The following is a 25,256-nucleotide window of genomic DNA, read 5'->3' on the forward strand; positions in this document are numbered from 1 at the left end:
TACTCCAGCATAAAGCAAGCTTCCACAGATAGAAGAAGACTGAAATAACCCCTTGCATCTCATCAAATCGCCATGGATTAAAGCTGGACTTCAACAACATAAACAACCACAAGCCTACAAACTCATGGAAATGGAACAACTTCTACTCAATGATCTCTGGAACAAAGGAGAAATAAAGAATTCAACGAAAATGAAGGCATAACATATCCAAATTTATGGAACACGATGAAAGCAGCGTTAAGGAAAGTTCATTGACTAAGTGCCTTCATGAAGAAATTGGAGAGATCTCATAAGAACAACTTAACAGCACACCTAAAAGAGCTAGAAAAAAAAAAGAAGCAACCACTCCCAAGAGGAGTAGAAGGCAGGAAATAATCAAACTCAGAGCTGAAATCCGTGAATTAGAAACAAAGAATCAAGGAAACTAAGAGCTGGTACTTTGAGTAAACAAGATAGAGAAACCCTTAGTCAAACTAACTAAAAGGTAAAGAGACAGTATGCAAATCAGCAACATCAGAAATGAAAGAGGAGACATAATAACAGAAACTGAGGAAAATTTTTTAAAAATCACTAGGTTCAAAAAGTTGTTCTCCACAAAATTGGAAAATGTAAATGAAGTGGATAATTTTCTAGATAGATACCAATTTCCAAAGTTAAATCAAGATGAGGTAAACTATTTAAATAGTCCTATAGCCCCTAAGGAAATAGAAGCAGTCATTAAAAGTCCCCCAACCAAAAAAGGCCCAGAACCAGGTAATCTTAGCAAAGAATTCTACCAGACTTTCATAAAAGATCTTAAACCAATATTCCTCAAACTATTTCACAAAATAGAAACAAAAAGAACATTGCCAAACTCATTCTATAAGGCCACAGTTACCCAGATACCTAAACCACGCAAAACCTCAACAGAGAAAGAGAACTGCAGGCCAATTTCTCTTATGAACATTGATGCAAACATACTCAATAAAATATCTGAAAACTGAATCCAAGAACATATCAAGAATATCATTCACCATGATCAAGTAGGCTTCATCCCAGGGATGCAGCTGTGGTTCAATATAAGAAAATCCATTCGTGTAATCTACCATATAAACAAACTCAAAGAGGAAAAAAAAATCACATGATGATCTCATTAGATGCTGAGAAAGCCTTTGACAAAATCCAACATCCTTTCATGTTAAAAGTCTTGGAGGGATCAGGGATACAGGGGACATACCTAGACACAATAAGGGCAATATACAGCAAGCCAATGCCCAACATCAAATTACATGGAGTAAAACTTAAAGGAGTTCCACTAAAGTCAGAGACAAGGCAAGGCTGCCCACTCTCTTCAATACAGTACTCAAAGTTCTAGCTAGTACAATAAGATAACTAAAGGAGATCAAGGAAATACAAATTGGAAAGGAAGAAGTAAACATATCACCATTTTCATATGACATCATATGATATGACATATGATATGACATATGATATGACATATGATAGTATACATAAGTGACCCCAAACACTCTACCAAAAACCTCTGTACTGGCTAGTTTTGTGTCAACTTGACACAGCTGGAGTTATCACAGAGAAAGGAGCTTCAGTGGAGGAAATGCCTCCAGGAGATCCAGCTGTAAGGCATTTTCTCAATTAGTGATCAAGGGAGGAGGTCCCCTTGTGGGTGAGACCATCTCTGGGCTGGTAGTCTTGGGTTCTATAGAAAGCAAGCTGAGCAAGCCAGTGGAAGCAAGCCAGTAAAGAACATCCCTCCATGGCCTCTGCATCAGCTCCTGCTTCCTGACCTGCTTGAGTTCCAGTTCTGACTTTCTTTGGTGATGAACAGCAGTATGGAAGTGTAAGCTGAATAAACCCTTTCCTCCCCAACTTGCCTCTTGGTCATGATGTTTGTGCAGGAATAGAAACCCTGACTAAGACAACCTCCTACAGCTGATAAATACCTTCAGCAAAGTGGCTAGATACAAAATTAACTGAAAAAAATTCAATAGCCCACCTTTATACAAATGATAAACAGGCTGAGAAGAAATCAGGGAAACAACACCCTTCCCAAAAGTCATAAATAATATAAAATATCTTGTGTAACTCAATATCAGAAGATGGAAGGATCTTCCATGTTCATAGATGTGTAGGATTAACATAGAAAAACTGGCCATTTTACAAAAAGCAATCTACAGATTCAGTGCAATTCTCATCAAAATTCCAACATAATTCTTTACAGACATTGAAACAACAACCCTTCAACTTCATATGGAAAAACAGGATAGCTAAAACAACCCTGTAGAATAAAAGAACTTCTGGAGGTATCACTGCCCCTAATTTCAAACTGTACAACAGCAGGCCAGGAGAATGAATGGAAATCAGCATCTGGAGAGGGTAGGGGTGGGTGGGGGCATCTATAGGATGTGCCAGAGACCTGGGATGGGGAAAGCTTCCAAGAGACTGTTGGGAGGACTTTAGCTGAGACTCCTAGCCGTGGGTCTGCTAGGATATGAAATCTATAGTGGCCACTTCCTGCAACCAAGCAGACCCTCTAGTAGAGGAATAAGGGCCCCAACCCACCCACAAAACATTCAACCAAAAATTTCTCCTGTCTACAAGAAATGCAGGGACAGGAGATGGAGCAAAGACTGAGGGAATAGCCCACCAATAACTATCCTAACTCCATACCTATCCCATGGGCAAGCACCAATCCCTGTTACTATTAATGATACTCTTTTACACTTGCAGACAGGAGCCTAGCATAACTATCCTCTGAGAGGTTCCACCCTGCAGATGACTGAAACAGATGCAGAGACCCACAGCCAAACATTAGATGGTGCTTGGGCAGTCTTGTGGAAGGTTTGGACTGAGGGAACCAGAGAGTATAGGAACTACACAGGACCAACAGAGTCAACTAACCTGGACCATTGGGAGCTCTCAGAAACTAAATCACCAACCAAAGAGCATACATGGGCTGGGCCTAGGCCCTCCACACATATGTAGCAGATGTGCAACTCAATCTTCATTTGGGTCCCCCAACAACTAGAGCAGGGGCCATCCCAAAATCTGTTGCCTGACTGTGGATCCCATTCCCCTAGCTGGACTGCCTTTTCTGGCCTCCATTGGAGAAGATGTGCCTGGTCCTGCAGTGGCTTGATGTGCCCTGGACATCTCTACTCTCTCAGAGGAGAAAGGGATGGGGAATGGGGGTGGGGGGAGGGGCTATTTGAGGGGAACCAGGAGGGGGGCAGTGATCAGGATGTAAACTGAATAAATTAATTAATTAATGGAGAACGTCTCCTGTCCTTCCTTAGAATACCTTGTTTTCAGATGTGGTCTCATATCACCCTAGAACTTTCAGATATGTTGTCTAGCCAGGGCGTCACAGGGATACACCTGAATTTGCCTCTTCATTGCTGGGATGATAATCGTGCCTGACCATGCTAACCTAACGCCCCGCCCCACCCCACCCCCATGTGTGTGTGTGTGTGTGTGTGTGTGTGTGTGTTTGTGTGTGTGTGTGTGTGTGTATCTGTGTTTTCTGGGGATCAGGCTCAGCAACTTGTGCTAGGCCAGCTCCCTGCCCAGCTCTGATAAGAATAAAATCACAGCAAACAGTTAGTGAGACCCACTGTTGTTCATATAGAGACCGCCTCCTTTGTTGCCTCAGTAACAGAGTTGTGAGTTGTTCTCAAAGGACTGAACCCTCCATCCATGTACAGAGGAACAAGCTCCGTCCATATTCAGTAAGCTGCTGCTCAAGGCTCAGAGTTAAGCAGACACGTAACTTTGGACTACAGCTTATCAGCATGGATCCAAACACTGGGAGTTAACTCTATCATAAACTTTGTTATCTGGCCACATTATCAAATGTCTAACTAATTTTAACTAAATCTCTCTGAGCAAAGGTGGTAGGTTGGGCTCAGCCTTACGCAACAGAAAAGCTTCCTTCCTTCCAGATGTCAGCCTACATACGCATCAAGGGGAAGGGTGCCACAACTCAATGCAAGGCCCTGGCAGTCTCAATCCCCACACGTTCTACACCCAAGACTATGTCTCATCAACCATGTATAGTAAGGAACTCATAGGTACTCAGGTCAATAGCCTCCCTTCTACACGCTTGAATAGTTGTCATGTGTCGGGTGCTAAGATAGGGTTTAAGGAGACAATGACAATCAAAAGTGTCCCTCTGGAGCATAGTCAGAGGAGGTGACAGTGAATTCTGAGCATGAACATAAGTAGGAAGTCGGAGCAGGAAGTGCTCAATCCAAGCCCTTTGGAAGTCTGCCCAAGGATTCTTGAAGCCACACACGAGGTGACTGAGCATACGAGAACAGAAAGCCCAATCCAGGAAGCAGAAGGTACATGTGGGTTGTAATTCATAACCCAAAAAAAACAATAGGCAAGACTGTGACTGTTTGAACAAGGGCAGAGGTGGTAAGGGGACTGTGTGTTTGGTTGGGTCTTGGTGTTTCTATGCAGAGAGAATTATGAGAACCGAGGAACAGGGCTACCAATAAGAGTGTGCACTTTAGTCTAACGTGTGTGAGCACAGTCTGCTCACCCGAACTACTATCAAGGAAACTGGTTGTTTTGACTAAGCATTGTTAACTTAATGGTGTGGTTTTGAAGACAGTTTGGGTTCTGATTCTAGTTACTCATCAGTGCTCACACCACACACACACACACACACACACACACACATATATACTCACACACACTCATACACACACACACTCACAAACACACACATACATACACACTCACACACACTCATACACACACACTCACATACACACACACACACACTCACATACACACATACTCACAAGCTCATGCACCCATATAGACAGCCAGGTACACTATGCTGTATAGTGAGATGCTGAACTCATTCCTACTGAGAACTCATCTCCCACAGGTATGAGAACAGACTAAGCATGAGCAAAGATTCCTCCAACCAGGGCTGTCATTTGATCATATCTGCCCACTATTCTCACATCTCAAAAGAAAGACATTCAAAGAAGGGTTTCTTATAAGCTTGCTGTATCTAGGCATGGTGGCATATGCCTATAACCCCAGCACTTGGGAAACAGAGGCAAGTGGATCTCTCAAGGCCAGCCAAGTGGTCTACACCAAAAGTTCCAAGCCTGTCTCAACCCTATCTCAACAACAATTACCAAATGAGTTAGGTAATTAATTGATTAAAACAAGACAAAGAATAGGCCTCAGGGTAAGAGATAAGGCTGTAACTGCCTAGCATGTGCAAAACTCTGGAGTCTACTGTCAGTATTCCAGGAAAGATAGAACAGAAAGGAAAGAGAGGGAACAATAATATGAACTAACCAGTACCCCTGCAGAGCTCATGTCTCTAGCTGCATATGTAGCAGAAGATGGCCTAGTCGGTCATCATTGGAAGGAGAGGCCCTTGGTATTGCGAAGATCATATGCCCCATATGTACGCCCTTGATAATGTCTTTCTGACAGCACTATTTGCTGTGGTTGCTTGTTTGCATATTTCCTTTCTTTGTATGTATTTACTAGTATGTAAATTTTCTTACACACTAATGCAAATCCTTAGCCGAATATAAGCAAACTCCTAACAAATGACATAAAATAGCACCTACCAGTTTATTTCAGTGAAGAATAACTAATACTTGCTTAATAGGCCTAATGCATCAACAGTGTGATGGGCATTTTATATACACGTTTTACATCTTAAAAAGCCTCCAAAGTAATTCTGATATTATTATTTCTATTTCAGAGCTATGGTAATTAAACTTTCCAGGGGCTTGGGTCATTCATTCATGGTGACAACTGATACTAGTGATCTAACAATTTTGCAATATAACTACAGCTATCTCATATTAATGTTACCTATTCCTATTAACTTTCTAAAAACTGAGTAGAGAAAGAATTTGGAGCTCTTAAAGACAAAATAACTTAGTGTAGTGAACTAGACGATGACCCTGTGTCAGTTTGTCTTTCTTTCACACTGCCAGACACCAGGGAAGAGAGGGGCCCCATACAGTAAACAGGGTGTGTCCCTGATGCACCTTTGGGCATGAAACTAAAATGTCCAGGAGTCTCACCTACTGACTCCATCAGAGAAGATGTTCAGAATGGGCAGACTCAGCCAATCAGAGGGAGAACAAGGGATGCCTACAGAAATGAAGGTGAGGTCTCAGAGAGTGATGAAAATATTTTAAAAGTGGGTTATTGTGATGTCCACATAACTTTTTGCTGAACACCACGGAACTACGGATCTAAAGGGGTCAGCTTCGTCACATATCAATTATATAATATCAAGATGGATGTTCAGTCACAATCTCCAGGGTCAGGGAGGTAGATGGCTCAGCAGGTTTTAAGGTGCTTGCTGCTAAGTCTTAGAGCCAGAGTTCAGTCCCTAAGAAGCTCCTACAACTTGCTCTCTGACCTCTATACACATGTGTGTCACATGTCTAATGACATGTGAATGCCATGTCATGTGGCATTCACAGTCACACACACACACACACATACACACATGAAACATACATATACATACAAATAAATAAAAATAATAATTTACAAACTAGGCATGCTGGTGTACACCTGTGAGACCAGCCCTTGGGAAGGAAGGGGAGGCAAGAAGACCAGGAGCTTAAGGCCAGGCTCCATGAAACCCTCTCTCAAGAAAATTAAAACAACAACAATAAAATAACATCCAAGATTCAGGATCAAATATCCTTTAGTCACCCCCATGTGACTGCACTCTTCCAGAATAAACATGGGAACCAGATGTGTGGTACCAAGAACAAAATGTTCAAACAACTATCACGAGAACCACGGCAAGGCTTGGAGGCCGTTTGGTTTTCCTTGCAAGTAGTGGCCAGCCTTTAATACCATTCAGTAAAAGTTGGGTAATTTACTTGATTTTCCCAACCTAGGACAAATGGAAATACTGCTTCATGCATTACATTATATGTCGCAGGAATGTGCTAAATTGGACAGAGGGGATATAGCAAAAATAGAAGCAATAGGAAACTTGCAGAAACTCTACAAGCTCCCATGGGGTCTCCTGAACCTGTGGACTTGAGAGCTTACAGCTCCCAACCTTCGGTGACATATTAAGTGTATTAAATGAGAACATGGAAAAAGAAAGCTGTTCATTCCCAGGTTTCTCCCATCTTTATCATCTCATCTTCTCTGAGGATGCCTCAGGATGTTGGCATGTTCTTTCTGCACATCATCAAAGCTGTCAGACTAAACAACTGTCACCAAAGCACTGCATATGTGAAGAACATATCCAAAGGCCTCTCCTATGCTGATGTTTCCATTATTAAGTGATGTCACCAAGTATACAAAGTCATCTTGCCTTAATTCTCACCCCTTAACCTTGATCAGTATTGATTTGTATGATAAAAATAATAAGTTCTTGGGCTGGGAAGATGACTGAGTGGATAGTGCTAACTGGGCGAGCATGAAGACCCAAGTCTGGATTCCCAGTACCTGTGTGACAGTCCAATATAGTGGCACAAACCTTTACCTCTACACCTCCCCCCGCCGTCATATGATGGCATGAACCTTTACCTCACACCCCCCCCAACACACACAGGGCAGAGATACTGGCTCTTAGGGGGCTCATAGTTCAACCTACAGTAGTGAGCTCATGGTTCAGTGAGGCTAGACTCACACTGAGGAAAACCTAGGATTCAGAAGCAATTGAAGAAGACATCCCTATGACAGACAGGGACTCTCTGGACCCCACACATGCCACACAGACAGCTGCACTGAACACACACAAATACTACTCCTAAGAATAATAATAAATCCCTATTAAAGAAAAACGTACCCAGGCATGATGGCATATGCCTCTAATCCTAGTGGTTGTGAGGCCAAAGAAGGTGGATCTCTGTGAGTTCGAGGCTAGCCAGCTCTACACAGAAGTCTCAGGATAGATGAGGTTACCCAGAGAGATCCTATCACAAAGAAATAAAAATAAAGAGGAAGGAAGAAAAACTTTAGATTAAAAATTTGAGATTACTTAAATCATTCCTATGGCTGAGAATGGGCACTCAGCTGGTAGAGAGCTTGGTTAATCCATACAAAGCCCTGTGTTCAGACTCAGCACTGTATAAATTAGGTGCGGTGGCACAAATCTGAACTTGTAGCACTTAGGACATAGAGGTAAGGGGGTCACAAGTTCAAGACCATCAAAGGCTACATATTGAGTTTGAAGCCAATCTGAGATACATGAGACCTGGTTACACACACACACACACACACACACACACACACCACATACATGGGAGTGGAGACGGGTAAGGGGGGGTGATACACAAGCAAAACTAGCTCCTACTCTACATGAGCTATACTGCTATATATCAATCAACCTTCTAAATGTTTTTGCCAACTTTGATGTTTTTGCTAAATTGAGCATAATTTGTTCATGTTCCATTTTTTAAATGAGTATTTACATTTTTAAGTAAACTTCAGGATGCATAGCTTCAGAAAGCCCTGAGGATTGACAGAATAACCCAAGCTTTGTTCATCAACAGGAAGTCATGCTGGGCAGGAATGAAGAGGGCCGAAAGCTAAACAATAACAAGTTCCCTAGCTTAGAGGTTTGATAATTTTAGACTTGGAAAGTCTAGAAAATCCCAAGACTAGCTTTAAGACAGTGTGCAGTTCGCTAAGCTTACTATCCATGCACACAAACTGGCCACCTCCAGGCTTCCGTAGGGAGTGTTGGGGAGGGTGGTGTGAGGTATGGATGCATGCACACCTGTGAGCGCAAGCTTATGGAGACCAGAGGTTGAAGTCAGGGGTCCCCCTCCATCACTCTCCATTTTATTTTGTATACAGGATCTTTCTCAACTGATTCAGCTATGCTGGCTGGCCAGCAAGCCCAAGGAATCCTCTTGTGTCTGCTACCCCAGTGCTGGGATCACAGGTGAGTATGGTTGTATCTAGCTTTTTTTTATTATTTCTTTCTCTACATGACTGCTAAGACCTTCGTATTTGTGAACAACTGGTTCACTAACTGAGCCATCTCCCCAGCCCATCACTGGTCTTACTGACTAGCCACAGACAACCTCTCTACTCTGGTTGGAAAGCAGAGCACATGCTCACACACGTCTAGGTGGAGGAAGGACAGGAAGGGCACACCTTCCTGAATGACAGGGATTAACCAACAGGCACACCTTTGACGGGAATATCAGCACAGATGTCAGCATTAACATGATTTCTTGTCACTAGTATAATGAACACCAGGGACATTTCCTAAGAAAGCAATCATACCCGTCTTCCCCAGCACTGAACTCCCTCTAAGTCACCACCCGGTGGCTGATGTGGCCTTATTGGACTCTCTAGGGAAGTTGCCAGCTGTAAAACAGGTATAATTAACACAGCCAAGCTTTTAGGGGCAACTAAGAGGATGGAATAAAAGACTCAGAAGAGTAGCCACACCAGGAAATGCCTGTTGAGTGGCAGTTATTACTGCTATGACCAGGACATCACTGCTCCTATTGTGACCAGTCCCCCGTACCACTCCAGGACACATCAGCTCAAACTTCCTTTGGGTTCTTCATAACCAATAAAGGTGTGTGGTTTGTTAAACTGTGGGAGAATACTATCTCAATTTCTGCATTCCTGCGAAGTTCGTTCTTAGTGCCATTCTGAAAACAGTGAATTCCCAGGATGGATGAGATTATCCTGTCCCTTGTTGTTTGATATATGAGCACAAGACCTACACATGCCAGTGTCTTGAGTAAGCAAGGTTAAGGTCAAAAACCATGAGGTTTAAGGATGGTAAAGACACAGAATACAGAACTTACTAATGACCCCTAAATAAAGTCTGACAGGATCACACACTGTGGCTCAAGAGCCTCCCAGACTTTGTACAGCAAAGACTATGGGGTGGAGAGTGATCTGATCTGAGGTATGAATGGAATTCACTGATTAACTGGAGATGTGCTGGCAGACGTGCACCTCTAACAGCACAGCTGCTCTCGGCTGTTCATGCCCTCCCCCTCAGTCCTGTCCTTCTGGACAATTTGGTTCTAGATGTGGGCCATGGCCAGGTGTTCCATTTGCCCAAGGGCTGTCCCTAACTTTGTCTCAGATTCACTCTAAGAGAAAAATTGGCATGGCATGCTTCCGGGTCCTCAGCTGGGGCATAAACTGCTTGATGGGCATGGGATATCTCCAGTGCCTTGAATGAAAAGCCAATGTGGGATAAAAAGTTAACCAGCTCAGAGCTCAATTTGAGATATGGTGGCATAGAGCCAGCCAAGTGCTGCTAGCTGCTTAACGTGAGCCAAAGGAGTCGTAATGCAGGGTGTGCTCGACCAGTCTGTCAGGACGATGAGAAAGAACTGCCTGACTGTCGTAAGGTAGAAGTCTAGATGGCTCACATAGTCCAGCCCTGGGTTTTAGAAATCAAGCACCCTTCTTCATAGCCTCCATACACCTTGTGATTAGGGAAAATATATTTCTTGTGTGTATGTGCTCTTGGAAAGCCCCTATATCTCTGGCTTGGAGATGGTTTCCCACTTATAACACTCTTTGTCATTTTATTTATTTCTATTTCAACCAGAGATATGTTGTCACTGTGTGTCATTGCCAGGTGGAAAAATAAAAATCTCCAGGCACATTAGAACAAGATGATTTGGCCAGGACACATAAACTCTGTGACTTTGTACAGATTTTATCCATACTCACTCAGCACAGATAAGCAACCAGTGAGTGAAATAGATTTTATATTTTTCTTTAAAACCACCAGCTATCAATGATCCCCTTTAAGATTTAAATTAATATGGGCACACAGGGGAAATTTTCCTGAACAGAACAGCAATGGCTTGTGCTTTAAGATCAAGAATCGACAAATGGGACCTCATAAAATTGCAAAGCTTCTGTAAGGCAAAAGACACTGTCAATAAGACAAAAAAGGCCACCAACAGATTGGGAAAGGATGTTTACCAATCCTAAATCTGATAGAGGACTAATATCCAACATATACAAAGGTCTCAAGAAGCTGAACTCCAGAAATTCAAATAACCCCATTAAAAATGGGGTACAGAGCTAAACAAAGAATTCTTAACTGAGGAATACTGAAGGGCTGAGAAGCACCTGAAAAAATGTTCAACATCCTTAATCATCAGGGAAATGCAAATCAAAACAACCCTGAGATTCTACCTCACACCAGTCAGAATGGCTAAGATCAAAAATTCAGGTGACAGCAGATGCTGGCAAGGATGTGGAGAAAGAGGAACACTCCTCCATTGCTGGTGGGATTGCAAGTTTGTACAACCACTCTGGAAATCAGTCTGGTGGTTCCTCAGAAAATTGGACATAGTACTACTGGAACATCTAGCAATACCTCTCCTGGGCATATACCCAGAAGATGTTTCAACTTGTAATAAGGACACATACTCCACGATGTTCATAGCAGCTTTATTTATAATAGCCAGAAGCTGGAAAGAACCCAGATGTCCCTCAACAGAGGAATGGATACAGAAAATGTGGTACATTTACACAATGGAGTACTACTCAGCTATTAAAAACAATGAATTTATGAAATTCTTCATACAAATGGATGTATCTGGAAGATATCACCCTTAGTGAGGTAACCCAATCACAAAAGAAGTCACTTGATATGCACCCACTAATAAGTGGATATTAGAAGAAACTTAGAATACCCAAGATACAATTTGCAAAACACAAGAAAATCAAGAAGAAGGAAGACCAACGTGTGGATACTTCATTCCTCCTTAGAATAGGGAAATAACTATGGAAGGAATTATAGAGACAAAGTTTGGAGCTAAGACGAAAGGATGGACCATCCAGAGACTACTCCACCTGGGGATCCTTCCCATAATCAGCCACCAAACCCAGACACTATTGCACATGCCAGCAAGATTTTGCTGAAAGGACCCTGATATAGCTCTCTCTTGTGAGGCCAGGCTTGTGCCTGGCAAATACAGAAGTGGATGCTCACAGTCATCTATTGGATGGAACACAGGAGCTAGAGAAAGTATCCAAGGAGCTGAAGGTGTCTATAACCCTATAGGTGGAACAACAATATGAACTAACCAGTAACCCCAGAGCTCATGTCTCTAGCTGCATATGTAGCAGAAGATGGCCTAGTCGGCCATCATTGGGAAGAGAGTCCCCTTGGTCTTGCAAATTTTATATGCCCCAGTACAGGTGAAGACCAGGCCCAAGAAGTGGGAGTGGGTGGGTAGGGGAGTAGGGCGTGGGGATGGTATAAGGGACTTTCGGGATAGCATTTGAAATGTAAATGAAGAAAATATCTAATAAAAAATTGGAAAAAATTAAATTAATAGCATTTGGGTGAACATGGTGCCACAGACCTCCACTCCTAGCACTCAGGAGGCAGAGGCAGGAGGACCTGAATTTAAAGTCACCTTGGTCTACATAGTGAATTCCAGGATAGCCAGGACTATACAGAGAGACCCTCTCTCGAGCCTCCCAAAAGCATTTAATAATTAATAATTAGGCAACAGCACAGCCATCTGCAGTGGGAGTGTACACATGGTATACACTTAAAGTACAGCAAAGCTGGATTGATCTCTGTCTTTTTTTAAGAAGGTAAAGTTGCCTGGCAGATTTGAGGTTAAAGGACATATCTGGGGAGGCGGGGGCGGTAATGTAACTGTACTACCAATCTTAGGGGTATAAAGTCCATGCTTATAATCTGTAATGGCTTACAGCCTTTACTTTATAGCTTCAGATTCAGCGGAGACAGGAAATAACAAGGTCCTTAAAATTTAGCACCTTAAAGATTATATGCTTGCACATGCACGCACACACACACATACACAAACACATGAACACACGAATACTTCTGTCTCCCTTTTCCCTCCATCTTTAAAAATACGTAAGTGAAAAAGATGATAAAAACAGACGCTGATGCACTGACTGTTCCATTGGGTCAAAACCAGAAGAGAATAGCCATTAGTAGACACATAATAGCATATATTAGCATATTTTAAAACATTCGTTTATCCATTTGAACTGATGTATCTTACCTATACAAGGCAAAGAGAAGCCAGTTCCCAAGAAGTACACACTTTGAAACAGTGTCAAATGGAGCCTGTCTTGCAGAGTGGTCTCCTGCCAGATGCCTCCGGGGCAAATGAACAGAGCTCTTTAACTCTGGGAAACTGAGGGAGCTATTCTCTTAATTTTATTGACTTCATTTCTTTATTATTATTATTAACACTACTATTAACTAACATATGTCTTGCACATCACACTCCAATTTTATGGGCATATGTATTTTAGGGTGACCTCATATTCTAGGGAGCTACTTGAATAAAAACAGCAACAAGCTCAGGTTGACCCGGGTCCCCTCTGAGCCCACCTGGACACTCCACCCATATCAGTCATTCTGTAGGTATTTCACAGGACAGTCTATAAAGTAAAAATGACATGACATCTGATCAGCTGGAACTCCGAGGAGCAGGCCCCAGGGAAAACCATATCCAACAAGTGGAGTGTGAGATGGGGCTTGCTAGAATACAACACGCCTCTTAGCTCAAAAACTAAAATAAAATCATCATGCATAAAACCAGAGTTCTGCCTAGCCATACTGGGAGGACACAGAGGAAGTCATTACCGGAAAAAAAAAAAAAAAAAGGAAGCAAAAAATGCTTACAAACAATTACAACCCTTTAAACCACGACTCCAACACGAGTACGCTCTTTCCTCTTGGCTCCATTTGGATTGACAGAAAAATATCTTAGTCAGAAAAATGTAACCACCCCCTCCCTCCCCAGCCCCGCAGGATCAACAGAATCAAAAGTATTCTTTTCTAACGCAGCAATAGCACAAGCCTTCTCCTATCTGACACTCCAACTCCCCGATGGCACAGAAAGAAAATCTGACACAAAACAGAAAGTTCAAAGCGTTACTAACCTGGGGCCCCTGGCAAAAAGCGGTGCTCCATTTTACTCTAAAGAATGAATTCTTCCTATGAAGCTAATGTCCAAAGCAGTTGAAAGTCGAGATGGGGGGGAAGTTGGCTACCCTACAAATCCACATAAACAGGGGAAGCCGTCCTGTTCCCAAGCTCAGCTTTGGCAGGCTCCCTAAAGGCAATTCAAGCCGGTCAAGCCCACAGAGCACTTTAGCCTATAAGCTTCAATAATGAACTTGAAACCACGCCCCATATGCTAAGTAGACACTCTGCCGTGAGAAAAGAAAAGCCACACAGAATAGAGCTAAGGCTTCAGTTTTGCACTGGTTGCCTAAGAAAGCCAGAGCACACACTTAAACAAAGAGAACTGTCATTCACTTGTGCCCCCTAGACATTGCACTAAAAGGCTGATTCACGTTAAACAAGGGCAGTACAGTCTCCCCTCCGTTGGGGCCATGAAATGACTTTTATAAGTGTTGCCTAAATTGGGTGCTGATCCTGAAACATACAGCACTGTAACTTCAGACGGTATAATAAGATATACAGAATTATTGTTTCTGAGAGTCAGACTCATACTGTCGCTAGCTTTCCATTTTTACATAATACAGAACAAGCTGAAAACTTCATTACAAATGCTCAAATATTAATATGGGTCACAAGAAATAGCTGTCAAAGAGCCTCCTAATGTCAGGTCTGATTTGTCTATAAATCTGTAAGTCAGCTTTCTTTATCTCAGTTTGTCACTTAAGATATATTTGTAGGATAAAAAGATCCTTCCCACAAGGAGCCAGGATGATGGCTAAGCAAGAAAGGGTGCTTGCTGCCAAGACTGATGGCCTGAGTTCAAGTCCCAGGTCCCACAGGGTGAAGGAGAGGACCAGCTCCCAGGTGGCATCCTCTGGCCTCCACATGAACACATACATTCAGACACATGTGTACTCGCAAACAAACAAACAAACAAACAAACAAACAAACAGAGTTTCTCTGTGTTATCAGCCTTGGCTGTCCTGGAACTCACTCTGTAGACTAGGCTAGCCTTAAATTTACAGAGATCTACCAGCCTCTGCCTCCTGAGTGCTGAGATTAAAGTCCTATACCACCACATCTCCTTAAAAAGATATTTTCAAATGCATCATTATTGTCTTTTAATATCATATACCTTGGTTTCAAAGTAAACAAACTAAATTTAGTTTTTATTCTACATAAAAGTACTTGATAATTTTTTTCAAGTGACTAAACCCTAAACAGTTCACTCAGCCTTTTAACATAACCTACTCACAATAAATACAATTGTTACCTACTTTTCAACCCCAGGAATAATGTTTCAAAGACTTGCTATTTTTATATAAAGTTCTAATTTATTTAAATCGGATCTACCTTAACATAATAAGCGAAATTTCCTCTATAGTGTAACACAGACTCAAACAAGGCCAGGAAAACCTGATTCATTTGCTGCCAAGCAGAACTTAGATGATAAAGCTAAGTTACTCAACACCTATGACACATAAGGGATTTGTTAGTGCCACAGTGTCAGGCAGGCAAACCCAGAGACAGCACAGATCTAACATCCACCTCTTCATCTCCCTAATCCAGGCCCTGGTCTAACAGTTTCTCCTGGAGATAAAAATCAGGGAAGACAGGAGAATCCCAGCACTGAGAGAAGAAAACCAGGCTGGAGCAAGTAAGCAGTGGATTTAAAAGTGCCAGTACCCCACCTGCTGGCAGAAACAGGAGACGCCTGGAATGTTCTAAGAGACCTCAGGGGAAGGAGAGGGCTTGACAGTGGAAGAACAGGAAGAGCCAGTCCCTTCAACACTGATGTGCAGTTAGGATTCATGAAAACGTCCTCACCTACAAAAGCAGAAGATTTCTGGGAAATATCGATGCCAGAAAGCAATTAAACCTAAAGTCATCTCCCTCATGTGGCTGGAGTTTGCCAACATAAAACATAAAAACAGGTGATTCGGATTCCCAAGGAAGAAGTCTCAGATAGACCCCCAACTCAGCTAGGTGGGCTAGTGACACAACTTCATTCTGTAAAGCTTCTTCTCCCTGGATGTGGGGACACATGCCTCTAATTCCAGAAGCATTCCATGGGGTGAGGCAGGGGACCCTGAGTTTGAGGTCAGTCCTGGTTTCACAGTAAAACCCTACAGCAATAAATAAATAAATAAATAAATAAATAAATAAGCTATCTTTAGGACTTATCTTTTCCATCAAAATGTATTTCCCTTTAAGCTTCGGGATATAGCATGCTTGACTGGTAACTACAAAACTCTGGGGTTGATCTAAAGGACCAGTGGGCATGGTAGCTCGTCTGTAATCCCAGTACTTGGACAGGGCTGGCAGGAGGAGAAGGGACCATAAACTCAAGGCCATTCTCAGCTGTAAAGTATGATGTCAGCCTGGTCTACTTGAGATGTTGTCTTAAAAGCTGAAACAAATTCAGGCTGCAAAGACAGCCTAGTAAAACACTTGCTGTGTAAGGACAGAACATGGGTTCAAATCCCAAGATCCCAGAGACAGCTGGACATAGCAGCTTGTGTGTATAATCTCAGCCCTCCAATAGAGTCGTGGGAGGTGGAAAACAAAGAATCCCAGATAGTTCAGGAGCCAAACAGCCCGGCACACAGCAGTGTATAATTGTGTGGGGTAGGGGGACAGACAGAGACTTTTCCTCAAGCTATGTGGTGCGAGAAGATAAGACCCCACACCCGAGGTTATCCTCTGACCTCCACAGGTGCGTCCAGGAGTGTGCTAGACTGTACTCACACAAAAGACATCCTTTTGTGTCGTATAAGTTAATATTTCTAAAATCAAAGCCTGAAGTCAACTTCACTAAGGGTGGCAAATATTTAAACCCCAGCAAAATGAAATTACATTGGGATGCGGCTTTTAAAGAGGCCTAAGTGTTTAACTTAACAGTGCAGGAACTATTGAAGCTTCTGCTATGAGTCGGGTCTGGATGCAAGGAGCACTACCAGTATTAATTCACTCAAGCTTCATGTTCCCTTCACTGTACCTGGCTAACACATGACAGGAGAGCCATCCAAGTGTATTGGGAGCGTATTGACTGTCCACAGCCACAGAGCCGGGTCTAAACTAAAGTAAGTCCCTATTCCTAACCATGAGCTCTGACCCTTCACATCTATCCCAACCTCAGATGGGGTAAAAGTTGAGGGAAAACCATGTCCAAACATGTCTGGACCTTTCTTATCATTGTCCCCTATGCAGCTGCAGCACAATTGCTGTCATGCTGTAAAACAGTCAAACTACAATGTAGCAACTCTCTAAATAGCATATGTATTATACCATGTGCCATAAGGAATCTTGCTGAGGCCAGTTAAAGCCTATGGAAGACATGTAAGTTTCAGACATATCATGTCATTTTATATAAAGGATGCATGTAATCTAAATCCATATGTATCCAAGGTTGGTTGTGCGATGTTTTCCACTGGCCACAGAGGGACACTGTACTGAACTGGCACGTGCTCTGCCAGACTCTGGAGAAGGTAAGCAGACCAGGACTGCCTGAGGCAGGCCTCAGTAGACTCCAGAGAAGCAATACAGGACAGAGCCGGAAATGACAGGGGAGGGGAGGTGTGCCCAGGCAGAGGACATGATAGGATGATGCTCATAGCAGTGAGCATCCTTTGAGGAAGCATATTCAGCCTGAGATGCTGGCAGAATGTGCATGCCATGGGGAAGGCAGGAGCCCTCTGATTTCACCCGCTGAAGCCTTGAGTGTGACGGGGAAGCATGGCAGAGACTCGAGGAGGAAGGACAAGGCAAAGAAGAGAAGACATCACGGACAGACAGGAGCATGTTAGTGTTTTTAAATGTTCAAGTTCGGGGCCCAGATAAAATCCAGTTGATAAAGCGCTTGCCTAGAAGTGCACATAACCCTGGGTTCAGTCCCTAGCTCAGCATAAATCACGTGCAGTAGGACTAACCTGTACTCCCAGCACCTCGGATGTAGAAACAGGAGGATCAAAAGTTCACGGTCATCTTCAGCTACTTAGGCCAGCCTGGGCTAGAGACCCTGTCTCAAAACAAAAACAAGTAAATATGGGTGCTTCCAGGCAAGATGGCTCATTAAATAAATATACTTCCCACCAAGCCTGATGCTGGATTTGAACCCTGGGACTCACATGGTAGAAGAAGAGAACCAAACAAGCTCTGCAGCCTGTCCTCTACCCTCTATACATACGGTAGCAGACACACACATACATACAATATTGGATGAATGAATGTAAACGTAAATAAAGGTAATCACTCACCACACAAGCATGAAGATGGAAGTTAGCATCCCCAGAACTCCAGATGCAGTAGTGCACATCTGCAATCCCAATGCTTTCGGGGAGGGGCATGGGAAGACAGGTATAGTCAGGAAAATCCCTAGACATCTGGGCCACCTAGCCAGCCTGGCATACACAGAGGTGAAAGACAAGAAACTGCCATCTCAAACAAGGTGGAAGGTGAGGATAACAACCAAGATTCTCCCCCTGGTGTCCACGCAGGTGAATGTCTACGCTCACACACATGCACATTTGCATGCACATCCAGCTCATACCACATACAGTCCTACAGATAGAAAAAGATAAAATAATATGCAAATTAAAGTTTAAGGTCATCCTTAGCTAAATACTAAGTTCAAAGAGGCTAGCCCGAGTTACATGAGACTCTGCATTAAAAATAAAAAATGAATGTTAAAAAAAGAAAGAGGAAGTCGTAAGATGATTCTTAGGAAGGGCATTCAGAAAAGGAGAGCCAGGGAGACATAGTGATTCATTGTGTAAAGGTGCTTGGCTGGAAGCCTGGTGGTCTGAGCTCAATCCTCAGGACCCATGAAAAGATGGATGGACAGAACTAACACCACACAGTTGTCCTCAGACCTCCATATGTACGTCATGGTGTGGTTTCCCCACAATAATAAACTAGAAAGCAAATATGGTTTTCACTATGCTATGACTTGGATTTGGTTGCAGAGTTCAAAACCAGATTCATTCCTCCACTGATACAAACAATGTCCTTCCTCGTGTACCTGATCCTCAGTGACTCAGACTTGAAGGCAGGCAACTCAGCCTGCTTGGACCTCAGCAGAAGCTGCCCTGGAAGACAGTATCTTCTCTCACCCCCACGCTGAGCCAGACCCTGTTGGCTTGAGGTAACTGTTAACCACACAGTGGATCCTCAGCCATGAGTCCAGGAGTGTCCACCCTCGTCACCACTCCAGTCACAGCCCAGTGAGGGTAGAGCCTAGTGACCACCCCACCCTCCCCGTAGGCTCCATTCACAGTCACAGCCCTTCTGGTTGTCAACGTGTGAATTATGAGGTTTACAGTATACACCTGTTTAATTTTCCATCACTCATAACCCAAACAGAAGCCTCTGCTAAAGCAATTAGTTTGGAATTAGAGGGACGAGCTAACATGGGGCTTTGTCCTCTGCCCTCCATGCCTGCCAACTGGCATTGGTTATTTGATCTGTGACTCGGGTTGCCAGGATGACCGGAAAGGACAATGGTACTCATTGTTGCTATGTCTACTCCCGGTCTACAGCAGCTGTCAGGGTTCCTCCTGTGTGGTGACTTTATTTTGCTTCTCTTACTTTTATAGGCTTATTTCCTTAACTTCTGCAAATTACTTTGAAATCTAGTCTAACCCCTGAAAATGTAACCTCATTTTGAGAATTTATACCACACAATTGAAAGTACATGTGTCTAAAACTCTCTAAAGTATACATTCAGTGTTTTAAAAACTATGTTGTATTTTTAATCTATGTGTATGTGCACATGTTTGAATGTGCTTGTGTGTGCCAATGGCAGAGGAGGCCCAGAAGAGCCTGTCAGATCCTCTGAAACTGGAGTTACAAGTGGCTGTGAGCTGCCATGTGGGTGTTGGGAACCCAGCTCTGGTTCTCTGAGAGAACAGCAAGTGTTCTCTCTCCAGCCTGTTTAAGATCTCTATATAATTGTGGTTTTACACAAAACAGTATAAATTCCAAGCAAATTCTGTCTCAAGTTTGACTGCCTAACAAGTCATTCAGTTCACAGGCTGCTCACCTTCAATTATGTGTCCTTTTTTTTCAATCATGCTAATTTAGCTCTAATTATAGAGAAATCTATGAGTTAAAAAAAAAAGTTGAAGAAGCTTAGGGATGTAGCTCATCCTTACAAACCTTGCACAAAGCACCAGCCTTGATCACCATGTCTCAAAAACTCATCTTGGAAAAGCACCGGGGCAGCTAGGGCGCAGGGTCAGCTGACACTCGCCAGCTACCCACAACACCCGCCACAGGATCTTAAGACTTCTGGTGAGTGGAACACAGCTTCTGCTCCAATCCAATTGCGAACGGGACCTGAGACTGCATTAGTTAGGGAAGCAGAAACCAGCCTGAGTAGGGCCACAGGCCTCATCCAGCCGGATCAGCACAGGGGTAGCTTGAGCGCAGGGTCGCCTGACACCCGCCAGCTACCCACGACCCCCGCCACAGGATTTTGAGACTGCTGGTGAGTGGAACACAGCTTCTGCTCCAGTCCAATCATGCGGGACCTGAGACTGCTTTGGTTGGGGAGGCAGAAATCCGGCCTACGTAGGGCCACAAGCCTCTTCCGGTCAGAGAAGCACCGGGGCAGCTAGGGCGCAGGGTCGGCTGACACTCGCCAGCTACCCACAACACCCGCCACAGGATCTTAAGACTTCTGGTGAGTGGAACACAGCTTCTGCTCCAATCCAATTGCGAACGGGACCTGAGACTGCATTAATTAGGGAAGCAGAAACCGGCCTGAGTAGGGCCAAAGGCCTCATCCGGCCGGATAAGCGCCGGGGTAGCTAGAGCGCAGGGTTGCCTGACACCCGCCAGCTACCCACGACCCCCGCCACAGGATTTTGGGACTGCTGGTGAGTGGAACACAGCTTCTGCTCCAGTCCAATCACGCGGGACCTGAGACTGCTCTGGTTGGGGAGAGAGAAATCCGGCCTACATAGGGCCACAAGCCTCTTCCGGTCAGAAAAGCACCGGGGCAGCTAGGGCGCAGGGTCGACTGACACTCGCCAGCTACCCACAACACCCGCCACAGGATCTTAAGACTTCTGGTGAGTGGAACACAGCTTCTGCTCCAATCCAATTGTGAACGGGACCTGAGACTGCATTAGTTAGGGAAGCAGAAACCGGCCTGAGTAGGGCCACAGGCCTCATCCGGCCGGATCAGCACAGGGGTAGCTTGAGCGCAGGGTCGCCTGACACCCGCCAGCTACCCACGACCCCCGCCACAGGATTTTGAGTCTGCTGGTGAGGGGAACACAGCTTCTGCTCCAGTCCAATCACGCGGGACCTGAGACTGCTTTGGTTGGGGAGGCAGAAATCCGGCCTACGTAGGGCCACAAGCCTCTTCCGGTCAGAAAAGCACCGGGGTAGCTAGGGCGCAGGGTCGGCTGACACTCGCCAGCTACCCACAACACCCGGCACAGGATCTTAAGACTTCTGGTGAGTGGAACACAGCTTCTGCTCCAATCCAATTGCGCGCGGGACCAGAGACTGCATTAGTTAGGGAAGCAGAAAACCGGCGTGAGTAGGACCACAGGCCTCTTCAGGCTGGACCAGCACCAGGGTACCGCCAGCTACCCACGACCCCTGCCACAGGATTTTGAGACTGCTGGTGAGTGGAACACAGCTTCTGCTCCAATCTTTAAACAGTGACAACGATAACAACTAAACCCAGAGATTACCAGATGGCGAAAGGTAAACGTAATAATCTTACTAACAGAAACCAAGACCACTCACCATCATCAGAACCTAGCACCCCCACTTCGCCCAGTCCAGGGCACCCCAACACACCAGAAAAGCTAGACACGGATCTAAAAGCATATCTCATGATGATGGTAGAGGACATCAAGAAGGACTTTAATAACTCACTTAAAGAATTACAGGAGAACATGGCTAAAGAGTTACAAGTCCTTAAAGAAAAACAGGATAACACAATCAAACAGGTAGAAGTCCTTAAAGAAAAACAGGATAACACAATCAAACAGGTAGAAGTCCTTAAAGAAAAACAGGAAAACACATCCAAACAGATGATGGAAATGAACAAAACCATACTAGACCTAAAAAGGGAAGTAGACACAATAAAGAAAACCCAAAATGAGGCAACACTGGAGATAGAAACCCTAGGAAAGAAATCTGGAACCATAGATACAAGCATCAGCAACAGAATACAAGAGATGGAAGAGAGAATCTCAGGTGCAGAAGATTCCATAGAGAACATCGGCACAACAATCAAGGAAAATGTAAAATGCAAAAAGATCCTAACTCAAAACATCCAAGAAATACAGGACGCAATGAGAAGACCAAACCTACGGATAATAGGAGTGGATGAGAATGAAGATTTTCAACTCAAAGGACCAGCAAACATCTTCAACAAAATTATAGAAGAAAACTTCCCAAATCTAAAGAAAGAGATGCCCATGAACATACAAGAAGCCTACAGAACTCCAAATAGACTGGACCAGAAAAGAAATACCTCCCGACACATAATAATCAGAACAACAAATGCTCTAAATAAAGATAGAATACTAAAAGCAGTAAGAGAAAAAGGTCAAGTAACATATAAAGGCAAGCCTATCAGAATTACACCAGATTTTTCACCAGAGACTATGAAAGCCAGAAGATCCTGGACGGATGTTATACAGACACTAAAAGAACACAAATTCCAGCCCAGGCTACTATACCCAGCCAAACTCTCAATTAACATAGATGGAGAAACCAAAGTATTCCACGACAAAACCAAATTCACACATTATCTCTCCACGAATCCAGCCCTTCAAAGGATAATAACAGAAAAAAACCAATACAAGGACAGGAACCACGCCCTAGAAACAACAAGAAGGTAATCCCTCAACAAACCTAAAAGAAGACAGCCACAAGAACAGAATGCCAACTTTAACAACAAAAATAACAGGAAACAACAATTACTTTTCCTTAATATCTCTTAATATCAATGGACTCAACTCCCCGATAAAAAGACATAGACTAACAAACTGGCTACACAAACAAGACCCAACATTTTGCTGCTTACAGGAAACTCATCTCAGAGAAAAAGATAGACACTACCTCAGAATGAAAGGCTGGAAAACAATTTTCCAAGCAAATGGTATGAAGAAACAAGCTGGAGTAGCCATTCTAATATCTGATAAGATTGACTTCCAACCCAAAGTCATTAAAAAAGACAGGGAGGGACACTTCATACTCATCAGAGGTAAAATCCTCCAAGAGGTACTATCAATCCTGAATATCTATGCTCCAAATACAAAGGCAGCCACATTCATTAAAGAAACTTTAGTAAATCTCAAAGCACACATTGCACCTCATACAATAATAGTGGGAGACTTCAACACACCACTTTCACCAATGGACAGATCATGGAAACAGAAACTAAACAGGGACACAGAGAAACTAAGAGAAATTATGAATCAAATGGATCTGGCAGATATCTACAGAACATTCTATCCTAAAAAAAAAGGATATACCTTATTCTCAGCACCTCATGGCACCTTCTCCAAAATTGACCACATAATTGGTCACAAAACAGGCCTCAACAGATACAAAAATATTGAAATTGTCCCATGCTTCCTATCAGATCACCAATGGACTAAAGCTGATCTTCAATAACAAAATAAATAATAGAAAGCCAACCTTCACGTGGAAACTGAACAACACTCTTCTCAATGATACCTTGGTCAAGGAAGGAATAAAGAAAGAAATTAAGGACTTTTAAGAGTTCAATGAAAATGAAGCCACAACATACCCAAACTTATGGAACGCAATGAAAGCATTTCTAAGAGGAAAACTCATAGCTCTGAGTGCCTCCAAAAGGAAACTAGAGAGAGCACACATTAGCAGCTTGACAACACACCTAAAAGCACTAGAACAAAAGGAAGCAAATTCACCCAAGAGGAGTAGACGGCAGGAAATAATCAAACTCAGGGGTGAAATCAACCAAGTGGAAACAAGAAAAACTATTCAAAGAATCAACCAATCAAGGAGCTGGTTCTTTGAGAAAATCAACAAGATAGATAAACCCTTAGCCAGACTCACTAGAGGGCACAGGGAAAGCATCCTAATTAACAAAATCAGAAATGAAAAAGGAGACATAACAACAGATCCTGAAGACATCCAAACCACCATCAGATCCTTCTACCAAAGGCTATACTCAACAAAACTGGAGAACCTGGATGAAATGGAGAAGTTCCTAGACAGATACCAGGTACCAGAGTTGAATCAAGATCAGGTAAATGATCTAAACAGCCCTATATCCCCCAAAGAAATAGAAGCAGTCATTAATAGTCTCCCAATAAAAAAAAGCCCAGGACCAGATGGGTTTAGTGCAGAGTTCTATCAGACCTTCAAAGAAGATCTAATCCCAGTTCTTCACAAACTATTCCACAAAATAGAAACAGAAGGTACTCTACCCAACTCATTCTATGAAGCCACAATTACTCTGATACCTAAACCACAAAAAGACCCAACAAAGATAGAAAACTTCAGACCAATATCCCTTATGAATATTGATGCAAAAATCCTCAATAAAGTTCTTGCTAACCGAATCCAAGAACACATCAAAACAATCATCCATCCTGACCAAGTAGGTTTCATCCCAGGGATGCAGGGATGGTTCAATATACGGAAATCCATCAACGTAATCCAGTATATAAACAAACTCAAAGACAAAAACCACATGGTCATCTCCTTAGATGCGGAAAAAGCATTTGACAAGATCCAACACCCATTCATGATAAAAGTCTTGGAAAGATCAGGAATTCAAGGCCCATACCTAAACATGATAAAAGCAATCTACAGCAAACCAGTAGCCAACATCAAAGTAAATGGTGAGAAGCTTGAAGCAATCCCTCTAAAATCAGGGACTAGACAAGGCTGTCCACTTTCTCCATACCTATTCAACATTGTACTTGAAGTCCTAGCCAGAGCAATTCGACAACAAAAGGAGATCAAAGGGATACAAATTGGAAAAGATGAAGTCAAAATATCACTTTTTGCAGATGATATGATAGTATATATAAGTGACCCTAAAAATTCCACCAGAGAACTCCTAAGCCTGATAAACAGCTTCGGTGAAGTAGCTGGATATAAAATTAACTCAAACAAATCAATGGCCTTTCTCTACACAAAGAATAAACAGGCTGAGAAAGAAATTAGGGAAACAACACCCTTCTCAATAGTCACAAATAATATAAAATATCTTGGCGTGACTCTAACTAAGGAAGTGAAAGATCTGTATGATAAAAACTTCAAGTCTCTGAAGAAAGAAATTATAGAAGATCTCAGAAGATGGAAAGAT

General features: G+C 43.1%; 1 protein-coding gene across 3 annotated transcripts in view; it reads right to left on the bottom strand.

Annotated features, from left to right (window-relative positions):
* Positions 1-25,256, bottom strand: part of Pld1 (phospholipase D1) — a 191,949-nt gene that overhangs the window by 125,968 nt on the left and 40,725 nt on the right. For 2 of the 3 annotated variants that reach the window (XM_029475236.2, XM_021157475.3), the window contains exon 1: positions 13,900-14,058. The exons of the other annotated variant lie outside the window; for it this stretch is intronic. The gene's annotated coding sequence lies outside the window, so the exon portion shown is untranslated. Of the gene's footprint in view, positions 1-13,899; positions 14,059-25,256 lie in introns of those variants that run through there. 3 annotated transcript variants of the gene reach the window in all.

The sequence above is a fragment of the Mus caroli genome, unplaced genomic scaffold (genome assembly GCF_978045245.1).
Source record: "Mus caroli unplaced genomic scaffold, Mus_caroli_1 scaffold_3, whole genome shotgun sequence".
NCBI lineage: Eukaryota > Metazoa > Chordata > Mammalia > Rodentia > Muridae > Mus > Mus caroli.